Raw genomic sequence first — 13,184 nt, forward strand, 5'->3', positions numbered from 1 at the left:
CCTCTTCGTCAACTCCGGCCGCTGCATTGTGCTGAACGATCCAGAAACACCGTGGCACTCCTCCGCGGAACATATTTTAAATCGTGAGGTCCCAACTCAATGGCCCACTTAGCAACCCAGCCTGTAGCTTCCCTGTTTTGGATGATGATATCTCCCAAGGGAGCAGAACTAACCACAGTGATAGGATGACCTTGACAATATTGCTTAAGCTTCTGGCTTGCCATGAACACCCCATAAGCAAGCTTCTGCCATTGTGGATACCTCTGTTTGGACTCAATAAGCACCTCACTGATGTAATAAACTAGCCGTTGGACCGGGTACTCCTTGCCTGCCTCCTTTCTTTCCACCACGATGGCTACACTGACAGCCCTGCTATTAGCAGCCACATATAACAACAGAGGCTCTTTATCAACAGGGGCAGCAAGCACGGGCGGCTCAGCCTGTTGTTTCTTCAAATCCTCAAATGCTTGATTAGCAGCATCACTCCAAACAAAGTGATCTGTCTTCTTCATCATCTGATAAAGAGGAATAGCCTTCTCACCTAGTCGGCTTATGAACCGACTCAGAGCTGCAATACAACCCGCCAGACGCTAAACATCATTCACACACGCCGGCTTAGCCAATGAAGTAATGGCTTTGATCTTCTCCGAGTTAGCTTCAATGCCTCTGTTAGAAACCAGGAAACCCAAGAGCTTGCCTGCTGGCACACCAAAGACGCACTTAGCTGGGTTGAGCATCATCTTGTAGACACAGAGATTGTCAAACGTCTCTTTCAAATCATCCATCAAGGTCTCCTTCCCCTTGACTTCACCACAATGTCATCTACATAAGCATGAACGTTGCGCCCAATCTGATTGTGAAGGCAATTTTGCACACACCGCTGATAAGTTGCCTGGGCACTCTTGAGCCCAAAAGGCATAGACACATAGCAGAAGGCTCCAAACGGAGTAATGAAGGCCGTCTTCTCCTGGTCCTTAACTGCCATCTTGATCTGATGATCCAAAAAACTCAAATGCTCACAAACTGTTATAGCATCAATGATTTTATCAATACGAGGGAGAGCAAACAGATCAGCCGGACAAGCCTTGTTTAAGTCCTATAATCCACACACACATTCGCCAAGTGTTGTTCTTTTTGAGTACTAGCACCAGAGTAGCCAACCACTCAGGATGAAAAAATTCAATGATAAACCCGGCCGCCCAAAGCCGGGCCACTTCCTCACCAATGGCCTTCCGCCTCTCCTCGTTAAACCGGCGAAGAAATTGCTTGACCGATTTAAACTTCGGATCAATATTAAGAGTGTTCTCAGCAAGTTCCCTCGGTACACCCGGCATGTCTGAAGGCTTCCACGCAAAGATGTCCCGGTTCTCACGGATGAACTCGATGAGCGTGCTTTCCTATTTTGGATCCAGATGCGCTGATGCCGAACTGTTTAGATGAGTCACCAGGGATGAAATCAACCATCTTAGTATCGTCCGCCAATTTAAACTTTAATGAAGGATCATGCTCTATGGTTGGTTTCTTCAAGGACGTCCTGTCTGTCGGGTCAACATTGTCCTTGTAAAATTTCAGCTCCTCCATGGCACAAACTGATTCAGCATAAGCCGCATCACCGTCCTCACATTCCAAGGCCACCTTGCGACTCCCATGCACTGTGATGGTGCCTTTATAACCCAGCATTTTAAGTTGCAAGTAAACATAGCTGGGCCTCGCCATGAACTTAGCATAAGCCGGCCGCCCAAACAGAGCATGATAAGGCCTTTTGATCTTGACCACTTCGAAGGTTAACGTCCTAGACCTGGAATTGTGCTCATCTCCAAAGGCAACTTCTAACGATATCTTCCCCACTAGGTAGGCTGACTTACCCGGCACGACACCATGGAAGACAATGTTTGATGGCTTGAGATTCTTATCTATCAGTCCCATGCGTCGGAAGGTCTCATAATACAGTATGTTAATGCTTCTACGTCCATCCATGAGCACCTTGGTAAATTTATAACCCCCAACCTGAGGTGCCACCACCAAAGCTAGATTACCCGGATTATCGACCCGGGGTGGATGATCCTCTCGACTCCATACGATGGGCTGTTCTGACCATCGTAGATAACGTGGGACCGCTGACTCAACAACGTTCACAGCTCTTGTGAAGCTTCTAATCCCGTTTACACAAACTAGTGGTGAAAATGTCATACTTCCCACTATTCGATTGCTTTGGATTGCTCTAACAACCGGACTGCTGCTGCTGTTGATTCTCCTGATTATTCTTCTGATTGTAACCACCCTGGTTACCGTGACCTTGAAACCCGGAACTTGAATCGCCTCCTCCATGACCCGAACCATGAGAGCCAGACCCTGATCCACCATTTTGGCCATGGTGGCACTGGATGGATTCTCGAAAGCTTCTCATTATGCTGCAATCCTTCCACGAATGAGTAGCCGACTTACGATCCGTTCCATGCTTTGGGCACGGCTGATTTAACATTGCCTCAAGGTCGAATCCTGTCCTCGGAGCCGGCGGCCCCGTCTGTCCCCTACGGCGCTGGTTATCATTGCATGCACCTGTGATGGCCACAAAGTCATCAGCTTTGCGCTTACCATTGCTGCCTTGATTGGTAGAGTTGTAATGTTGTCCCTTCATGCCGTTACTCTTCTTTCCCTTTCTCGATCTTTCGTCCTCTGAATCGAGGTCCTTGGTACCATCAGAGTTGGCATACTTAACAAGAGCCGCCATCAGCTCCTCCATGTCATTGCAATGACGCTTGAGGCGCCCAAGCTTCTGCTTGAGTGGAATGAACCGGCAATTTTTCTCCAACATCAGAACCGCTGAGCCAACATTGATATTATCTAAAGAATGTTTGATAGTTGAGACCCGGTGCACCCAGCTGGTTGTTGACTTGCCTTCAGCCTGAATGCAAGAAACCAAATCCACAATCGACATAGGTTGCTTGCACGTGTCTTTGAAATTCTGTATAAACCGGGCCTTCAGCTCCGCCCATGACCCGATGGAATTAGCGAGTAATCCCTTCAACCAGGTACGAGCCTCAGGGGGTTTATCGGTTGTGTAATTAGGAACCTTACGAGGGCCTTTGAAGTCCTTGGGCAGACGCTCGTTGCGTATAGCTGCCGTTAGACACGGCACACTGAAAGCCTTGGAAGTCACACCTGCCTCAATTGATGCTGTCGGGTGAATCGACGCATGCTGATGAGCCACTAGTTGAGCCGCCAGCTCAGCCTCCCGACGTGCTCTGGCCTAGTCCACCAAATCCTATGCGTTGGCTCCATTGCATGCCGGGTCATGTCCGTGAGGTTGGTTACGGCGCCATTCAGTACTCGAGACCGCTGGCGAGGCAATGTGCCTGTTGTAGCTCCGGCTTGGATGAGGGGTCTCATGAATCTGATCACGGCTATAAGAGTAAGCCTACTACTGCACCAGAGCTGTTTGAAGAAGCTCCATGGCCCTTCGGGTTTCAACCGCTGCTGGAGTTTCACCCTCATCGGGCAGAGCCGCCAATCATGTAGTTGCAACAATCATGTTGCCTAGATGGGTGGAGTAATGACCCGGCGGTGTCATCACACGCTGAGGCGGAGTGCTGTTCATATGCGGCTGGCCGAGCGGTTCAACTATCCGGTTCACCACCGGCGGGTTACTGGCCTCGGCTCCAGGAGTGTTGAAGAGGTCCCTTGACTCATAAACAAAGGGCAAACGAGTCCGGTGCTTCCTCCTCAAGATTTCGTGTGAAGCGTTTTGATCTACCCTAAGTCGATATGAATCTGCTTGAATCTGCTATGCTTGGGCGTCCAAAACGGCTTGTTCTACGGCCATCCTAGCGTTCTCTGCCACTAAGTCTGACTTAGCTTGCGCTATTCCATCACGTAATTTAGCCACTTCTACCTTCTGTTGCTCCTGGTTTTCTGGGGTTACCTCAACCTCCATCAGAGTCGCCAGAGCATCCAGTAGATCTGTTAAGACTTGAGCCGGCGGGCGAGCTGAACCGCCAGCCCCGGCTATCGTGACCGCAGCTGCACTAGAAGTTATAGCTACAGTGGCTGTCGAACCCAGAACCGACCGTCTGCCAGCCATGAAGATCGCCACCTTGTTTGGCGGCTCACGGGGGTTCGGAATACTGTCGCCATCGGAACAGCCCCGAAGCCTCCCATCTTGCAGCTGATACATTGAATTGGCCTCGCCCGTGGACTCATCATCAGAGCAAATTTCCGTCTCACCGCCAGAGACAGAGCCTTATATATAGCTCAGCCCCATGGTTGAACCCAATGAAGACATACTTTACAGCAGGTTGAGCCCGGGCGGGTCATGCACGCTAAGCCGTTTCGATGATGTCGGTGCAGACGTCCGGCTCAGGGCCTGGCTCGCCAATATTTCGGATGAAGACGTGGATTCCGCCGAAGGGGACCCGGTACCCGTACTCAATTGAGCTGGCCTCGGGGCCCCAGCCTGCATCATCGATGTAGAGCTTGCCGTGACGACTCTTAGTCATCCGGCCCACAGTGTATCCCTTGAGCCCTTCCAAGCTGCCCTTTAAGAACTCGAAACCACCATGCACGGGCCCCACGGTGGGTGCCTACTGTCATGGAAGTGTCACGGTAGATGTCCTCATGGAAGGACTTAGTTTTGGAGCCATTGCGACGAGGTTAGCTTAAAGGGGTTTAAATGGGACAAAGGACACAGAGAGTTTATACTGGTCCGGCCCCTTGCGGGGAAGGTAAAGGCCTACTCCAGTTTGAGGTGGTATTACTAGGGTTTCGATTACCAGGGAGCAAATACACTTTCCCTCGCTTTCGATTGGATGTTTCTTGCCCTAAACCGCCACCGGGTTGTCCCCTTATATACATGGGTTGACGCCCTGCGGCCTACAGAGTCCCGGCTGGCTCATACAACATGTCCGGCTCGATGACACATCGTACATGCCTTACATTACAAGTCTACACATACAAGGCGGTTTTATACTTATGGGCCTTCAGCCGCCTCTAGGATTGGGCCTCTTATAAGTCTAACTATGAACCGCCATCTTGTATATTCTTGGGCTTCATTTAGATGAACCGCCATTGTGGTTGACCCGGCCCCTCCTGGGCAGGTCATATCTGATAGTCATATCCCCAACACAGCATGACCTAAGAAACTACGAATACCTTTTATATCTTTAGGGCATGGCATTTTCTAAATTGCATCAACCTTAGATTTGTCCACTTCAATACCCCTTTAAGAAATGTTACGACCCAACACAATGCCTTCATTAACCATAAAGTTGCACTTCTCCCAATTCAAGACAAGATTTGTTTGTTCACATCTTTGCAAAACTCGATCAAGATTGCTTAAACAATCATCAAAAGACTTCCCATAAACAGAGAAGTCATCTATCAAAACCTCAACAATCTTTTCAGAAAAGTCAGAGAATATAGCAGTCATACATCTTTGAAAAGTAGCAGGTGCATTACATAAACCAAAAGGCATACGTCTATAAGCAAAGGTTCCAATGGGACAAGTAAAAGTGGTCTTTTCTTGATCAGGTTGAGAAACATGTATTTGTGAAAAACCAGAATATCCATCAATGAAGCAAAAATATGTGTGCTTAGACAATTTTTCAAGCATTTGATCAATAAAAGGCAGAGGGTAATGATCTTTTCTAGTTGCTTTGTTTAATTTTTTAAATCAGTTACCATTCTATAGCCTGTAACAATTCTTTGTGGAATAAGTTCATTCTTATCATTAGGAACAACCGTTATACCTCCTTTCTTAGGGACACAGTGAATAAGACTTCCCCATGTACTATCAGCCATAGGATAGATTATACCTGCTTCCAGAAGTTTTAAGATTTTCGTTCTTACCACTTCCTTCATTTTTGGATTTAACCGACGTTGGTGATCAACAACGGGTTTAGCATCCGATTCCATATTAATTTTGTGCTGGCATAGAGTGGGACTAATGTCCTTTAAATCATCAAGAGTATATCCAATAGCAGCTTGGTGCTTCCTTAAAACTTTCAATAATCTTTCTTCTCCATGTTCTGAAAGGTTCGCACTAATAATAACAGGATATATCTTCTTTTCATCAAGATAAGCATATTTCAAAGTGTCTAGCAATTGTTTTAATTCAAACACAGGATCACCTTTAGGTGGAGGAGGACCTCCTAGAGTTTCAATAGGCAAATTGTGTTTAAGCAGAGTACACTGTTCAAATATAATCTTATTTATTTCATTTCTTTCATGCATATGTAAATCATTTTCATGGTCTAGCAAATATTGTTCTAGTGGATCAGTAGGAGGCACATAAATAGAAGCAATACCAATTAAGTCATCTTTGCTATGAATCATGAAGCTTTCTACTAAACTGGGAAAAATGAAACTCATGAGACTCATCACGAAAACTAACACCGATAGTTTGTTTCTCACAGTCTATTCTAGCATTAACGGTGTTCAAGAAAGGTCTACCAAAGATAATGGGACAAAATACATCTTGTGGGGAACCAAGAACAAGAAAATCAGTATGGTATTTTATTTCCCCACACAAGACTTCAACATATCTAACAATTGCAATTGGTGATATAGTGTCTTTGTTAGCAAGTTTAATAGTAACATCTATGTCTTCTATCTCTACAGGTGCTATGTCATTCATAATTTATTGATATAAGGTGTAAGGAATAGCACTCACACTAGCACCTATGTCACATAAACCATGATAACAGTGATCTCCTATTTTAACTGAGATGACGGGCATGCCAATAACAGGTCTATGTTTATCCTTTTTATCAGGTTTGGCAATTCTAGCAGCTTCTTCACAGAAGTAAATAACATGCCCATCTACATTTTCTTCCAAGAGATCCTTAACCATAGCAATACTAGGTTCTACTTTAATTTGTTCATCAGGTTTAGGTGTTCTAATATAGCTTTTGTTGACCATAGTTGAAACTTTAGCATGTTCCTTTTATCATAACAGGGAAAGGTGGTTTCTCAATATAAGCAGAAGGAACAACTGGATCAACATTGTAAAGTATAGTTTCTTCTTTAACTGGTACCAGTTATTTGATTTCTTATTTAATAGGTGGGTAATATTTAAACCACTTATATTTAGGGAGATAAACATGAGTAGCAAATGATTCACAAAAGGAGGCTACTATCTCGGAGTGAAGTCCATATTTAGTGCTAAACCTTTGAAAAGCATCGGTATCCATAAAAGATTTAACACAATCATACTTAAGTTTAATACCTGACTCTTTACCTTTGTCGAGTTCCCAATCTTCAGAGTTGCGTTTAATTCTTTCCAAAAGATCCCACCGGAATTCCATAGTCTTCTTCATAAAACAACTAGCACAAGAAGTACCAGGCATGGTTTGATCATTACGAGAAAGCCGAGCATAAAAGTTCTGGATAATAATTTCTCTTGAGAGCTCATGATTGGGGCATGAATATAACATTGAATTAAGCCTTCCCTAAGCTAGAGAGATACTTTCTCCTTCACGAGGCCAAAAATTATGTATATATAATTCCGATCACGATGAACTAGATGCATAGGATAATTTTTTTGATGGAACTCCAATTTCAAACGATTCCAATTCCAAGATCCGACATCATCGCATAGCCTATACCATGCCAATGCTTTTCCCTTCAAATATAAAGGTAAAACCTTTTTCATAACTTCATCTCCGGTTAAACCAACAAGCTTGTAGAATCCACGAATTTTTTCTACATCTATCAAGTGCATATCAGGATGTTCGCTTCCATCTCCTGCATAAGGATTAGCTAGCAGTTGTTCTATCATACCCGAAGGAATTTCATATTCAATATTTTCTATAGGTGCAGTAGGTTGAGGGGTAGCTGAATTTGGTTTCGGTCGAGGTGAAGATACCCCGAACAAACCCCTCAAAGGAATGTTTTCCATAGTAACAAGTGACAATAAATTTCAGCACACTATATAAATCTTTCCTTACCAAAGGCGCTTCACTCCTCGGCAACAGTGCCAGAAAATAGCCTCGATGAACCACAAGTATAGGGGATCAATTGTAGCTCTCTTGGATAAGTAAGAGTGTCAAACCAAACGAGGATCAGAAATAAATGACAAGTGGTTTTCAGCAAGGTAATGTCTGCAAGTGCTGAAATTATAAGTAGTAGAGTAGTTTGATAGCAAGGTAATTTGTAACGAGCAAGTAACGATAGTAGTAACAAAAATGCAGAAAGGTAGCCCAATCCTTTTGAGGCAAAGGACAAGCCAAAACGGTTTCTTATGATAAGAAAAGTGTTCTTGAGGGTACACGAGATTTTCGTCTAGTCATTTTCATCATGTTGTTTAATTCATGTTCGGTATTTTCATAATTTTATATGTGGGTGGACCGGTGCATAGGTGTTTTTCTTACTTGAACAAACCTCCTACTTATGATTAACCCTCCCGCAAGCATCCACAACAATGAGAAAAGTATTAAGAATAAATTCTAACCATAGCATTAAACTTTTGGATCCAATCGGTCCCTTACGGAATAGCGCATAAACTGGGTTTAAGCTTCTGTCACTCTCGCAACCCATCATCTAATTGCTACTCCACAATGCATTCCCTTATGCCCAAATATGGTGAAGTGTCATGTAGTCAACGTTCATAAGACACCACTAATGGAATCACAACATACATACTATCAACATATCGAACACATATCAAGTTCACATGATTACTTGTAACATGATTTCTCCCGTGAGCTCAAGAACAAAAGTAACTACTCAGAAATGATAATAATACTCAAGATCAGAGGGGTATTAAATAGCATATTGTGTCTGAACATATAATCTTCCACCAAATAAACTATATAGTAATCAACTACAAGATGTAATCAACACTACTAGTCGCCCACAAGCACCAATCTGTAGTTTCGGTAACAAGATTGAACACAAGAGATGAACTAGGGTTTGAGATGAGATGGTGATGTTGAAGATGTTGATGGAGTTTGCCCTCCCCAAGATGGGAGAGTTGTTGGTGATGATGATGACGATGATTTCCCCCCTCCAGGAGGGAAGTTCCCCCGGCGGAATCGCTCTGCCGGAGGGCAAAAGTGCTCCTACCCAAGTTCCGCCTCGAGACGGTGGCGCTCCGTCCTGAAAGTCCTCTCCTTATTTTTTTCTAGGTCAAAATGACCTATATACTAGAAGACGGGCACCAGAGGTGGGCCTAGGTGAGCACAACCCAGCAGGGCGCGCCTAGGCTCCCTGGCGCGCCCACATGGGTTGTGCCCACCTGGTGGGCCCCCTCTGGTAGTTACTTGCTCCAATATTCATCATATATTTGATAAAAAATCCCCGTGAAGTTTCAGCTTGTTTGGAGTTGTGCATAATAGGTGGCCTGACGTAGCTTTTCCAGGTCCAGATTTGCAGGTGCAGAAATTCCCCCTCTTTGTGTGTACCTTACATATTATGAGAGAAATGGCATTGGAATTACTCCAAAAAGCATTATTATGGATAAAAACATCATAGATAACAGTTAGAAAACATGATGCAAAATGGACGTATCAAGGGTGATGCTAAGAAATGGTTTAGTACTCTTGCTCCTGGTTGTGTGCGTAGTCCCCATGATATAATATATTACTTCTCTGAAAAATATTTTCCTGCTCATAGGAAACAAGCTGCCTTACAGGAAATATTTTTTTTAATTTGAAGAAGAGAATCTCCCTCAATCTTGGGAGAGGCTTCTCCAATTAGTTAATGCTTTGCCTGATCATCCTCTTAAGAAAAATGAAATACTTGATATATTTTATAATAGACTAATTAAGCGATGATTCTAGGGACCACCTAGATAGTTATGCTAGTTGTGTTTTCACGAAATGAATTGTTGAAAAGGCCGAAGAATTAATGAGTAATATATTAAGAAATGACAATGATTGGACACTTCCTGAACCACCGCCGAAGCCAACTCCGAAGAAAAGAGGTATTCTATTCCTCAGTCCAAAAGATATGCAAGAGGCAAAGAAACCTATGAAAGAAATGGGTATTATAGCTGAAGATGTTAAGAATTTATCACCTATCAAAGAAATACATGGACTCTATATCCTAACACAGGTAGTAAAGGTAAATTCTCTTTATAGGTGATATTCCTTATAATAAATCTGCTAGTCAATGCTTGGATGAATTTGATAATTACATTGTTAAGCAAGAACACATCAATATGTATGTTAAGAATCAATTGAAATGAAATGATATTTTGATTGATTGCTTGAGTGACTTGATGTTTAGAACTGCTAATGATGTTAAAGGTTTAGGTAAACATGCATCCATGGTTCATACTCAGTTAGAACAAGTTGCTAAGTCCCAAAATGATTTTCTTAATGAGTTGAATAATAAAATGAATGATCATGCTGTTAGAGTGATCACTAGAGGAGGTAGAATGACTCAGCAGCCACTATATCTTGAAGGTTACCCCAAAAGAATTGAGAAACATTCTCATAGAATTAATATCGATGCACCTAGTTCTTCTAAGAAGAAAAAGAAAAAGAAAAAATATAGAACTTTGCATTCTTCTAGTGAACATGAGGTAGAAAAACCTTCTGAGAATCATAATGATGTTTCTATTTCTGATGTTGAGACACAATCTGGTAATGAGCATCCACCTAGTGATAATGATAATACTGATGTTCATGTGGATGCTCAACTAGATAATGATAAAGAACCTGATAATGATGTAGAAATAGAACCTGCTATTGATCTTGATAATCCACCCCCTAAGAATAAAACACATGATAAAAGAGACTACATTGCCGGAAAACATAGTAAATAAAGATAACCATGGGTCTAGAAACCCATGCCTTTTCCTACTAAGCCTCTGAAAAAATAAGATTGAGGAGGATTTTGAGTGCTTTGTTGAAATGCTTAGACCTATCATTTTGCATACTCGTACGACTGATATTTTGAAAATGCCTCCATACGCAAAATACATGAAGGATATTGTCACTAATAAAAGAAAGATATCCGAAGCTGAAATTTCCACCATGCTTTCAAATTATTCTTTTAAGGGTGGAGACCTAAGAAGCTAGGAGATCTAGGAATACCCACCATACCATGCTCCATTAAAAGAAGTTATGTCAAAACTGCTTGATGTGATTTGGGAGCCGGTGTTAGTGTTATGCCTTTCTCTTTATATAGAAGATTTGATTTGAATAAGTTGACACCAATGATGGCTCGTGTTCGCGTCAGTATTTTCCCCGAAGAGGAAGGGATGATGCGGCACAACTACGTTAGGTATTTCCCTCAGTGATGAGACCAAGGTTATCGAACCAGTAGGAGAACCACGCAACACTATGTAAACAGTACTTGCACACAATGAACAAATACTTGCAACCCGACGTGTAAGAGGGGTGGTCAATCCCTCCCGGGTAAAAGATAGATTGGTTTGTAGTAGTTTGGATAAATAGATCTCGCGGAAACGTGAAATAAAATAAATAACAAAAAAATGCAGCAAAGTATTTTTGGGTTTTTGGAATAATAGATCTAAAAATAAAAGAGGCAAATAAGAGATCGGAAAGCAAATGTGATTGTCGGATTACGGGTTCCGGCAAACCCTTGAGGTTTGAACACCGGGGTGTGCACGAAGATCTCTCTGCGAGCCCACTCTCGCAACGATCTCAAAGCCTAACTTGCCGAACCCGAAGAACAAGGGACACAAGGGTTTATACTAGTTCGGGCCACCGTTGTGGTGTAATACCCTACTCCAGTGTGTTTTTGTGGATTGCCTTGTAGGTCAAGGATAAACAAGTACAATGGAAGAATAGCCTCCTGAGGAGAGGTGTTCTTTAGCTCGATGAGCTTGTGTGTGTGTGGATGGTCTGAATCATCCCTCCTCCATGGTGGTGGCTAGTCCTATTTATAGAGGCCCTGGTCCTCTTACCAAATATTAGGCAGGAAGGGATCCCACAACGGCCAATTTTAAGGGGGACAACTAGTACAAGTTATCCTGACAAAAGGTGGTCTTCGCTTGGCAAAGGCTCTGGCAGTGACGCCGTCGTGGGCTCCGCGGTGACGTCCATCCTGCCGTCCTGCTGGCCTTTGTCTCGTTGCACCAATATGGAAACCTTCGCCTGATGCCTCGAGACTCCTCGCCTGTGCATGCCCCTGTAGCATCAAAGGGGAAACTCGCACTCTGCGCCCGGTGGCGCCCGCCTGGCCTTGGTCGTCATGGGTCGCGTCACGTGCTCCTCGTGAGGTGCCCCTTGCATAGGTATCTCTGCTCCTCGGGAGTTAGCCTAGGGAGGCCGCCCCGGAGGAGGTCTTGGTGTCGTCCGCCTCGCGAGGCTTGGCCCCTCGCGAGGGTCTTGAGTGGTTGCTGGTGAAGATGGGTCGTACCAGGCCGCTGGTGGAGCCACGCCCTGGGCTGCAGGTAGGCAAGTATGGGTACCCCCATTCCCAGGATGCCGACAGTAGCCCCGGGGCCTAAGGTGCGCTCGTACTTGGCTTCACGACGAAGCCAAGGGTCAAGTGCGGAGCGCCGCGGGCCCCAATAGCCTGCGGCATTGATTGACGCATGGCGATTGGCCGGTCGTTGGCGTCTCCGCTTCTCCAAGTTGCCTCGGCAACTGCCCGTATGACAAAAGGTTGGCGCACGCCGCAGTGCCCTTATTGGTTCCCTTCGTCTTGCTCCAGATCCCCTTTCTTGCTCCTCTCGCCCCAAAAAACCTCCTACCTACTAGGGATTCACCCGCCTGGTACGAGGCAGCCTTGAGCGCACCCAGCGTCTTAGAGGAGAAGCTCGCCGCCGCACACCAGATGACGGTGGGTGATGACGACGAGGGAAGAGTAGCGGCACTGCGGGCCGGCTCCACCAAGCCTGAGGCTCCGGGAAGCACCTTTCATCCCTTCTTTTTAAACAGCGTGTTCGCGGGGCTGGTTCCTCCCTTTTCCGATTTCTTCTATGCCGTGCTCAGCCACTACGGCCTCCATGCTCTTCACCTCCATCCCAACTCCGTTCTCCTCCTGTCATTTTTTGCCTTCTACTGTGAGGCATTTGTGGGGGTGATGCCATCTGTGGTGTTGCTGCGCCATTTCTTCTACCTTTGGGTCAAGGACGACCACTGCTCGGGATGTGCCAATTCCGTTGCAGCCAACAGGACCAACGCAATCTCGAAGGCGGGGAAGAAGGCTGAGGGCTTCTGGAACAGATGGGTCCTTATGGATGCCAAGAGCTCCTACTCCTAGCTGTCGCT

The sequence above is a fragment of the Triticum dicoccoides genome, chromosome 3A (assembly GCF_002162155.2).
Source record: "Triticum dicoccoides isolate Atlit2015 ecotype Zavitan chromosome 3A, WEW_v2.0, whole genome shotgun sequence".
Taxonomy (NCBI): Eukaryota; Viridiplantae; Streptophyta; class Magnoliopsida; order Poales; family Poaceae; genus Triticum; species Triticum dicoccoides.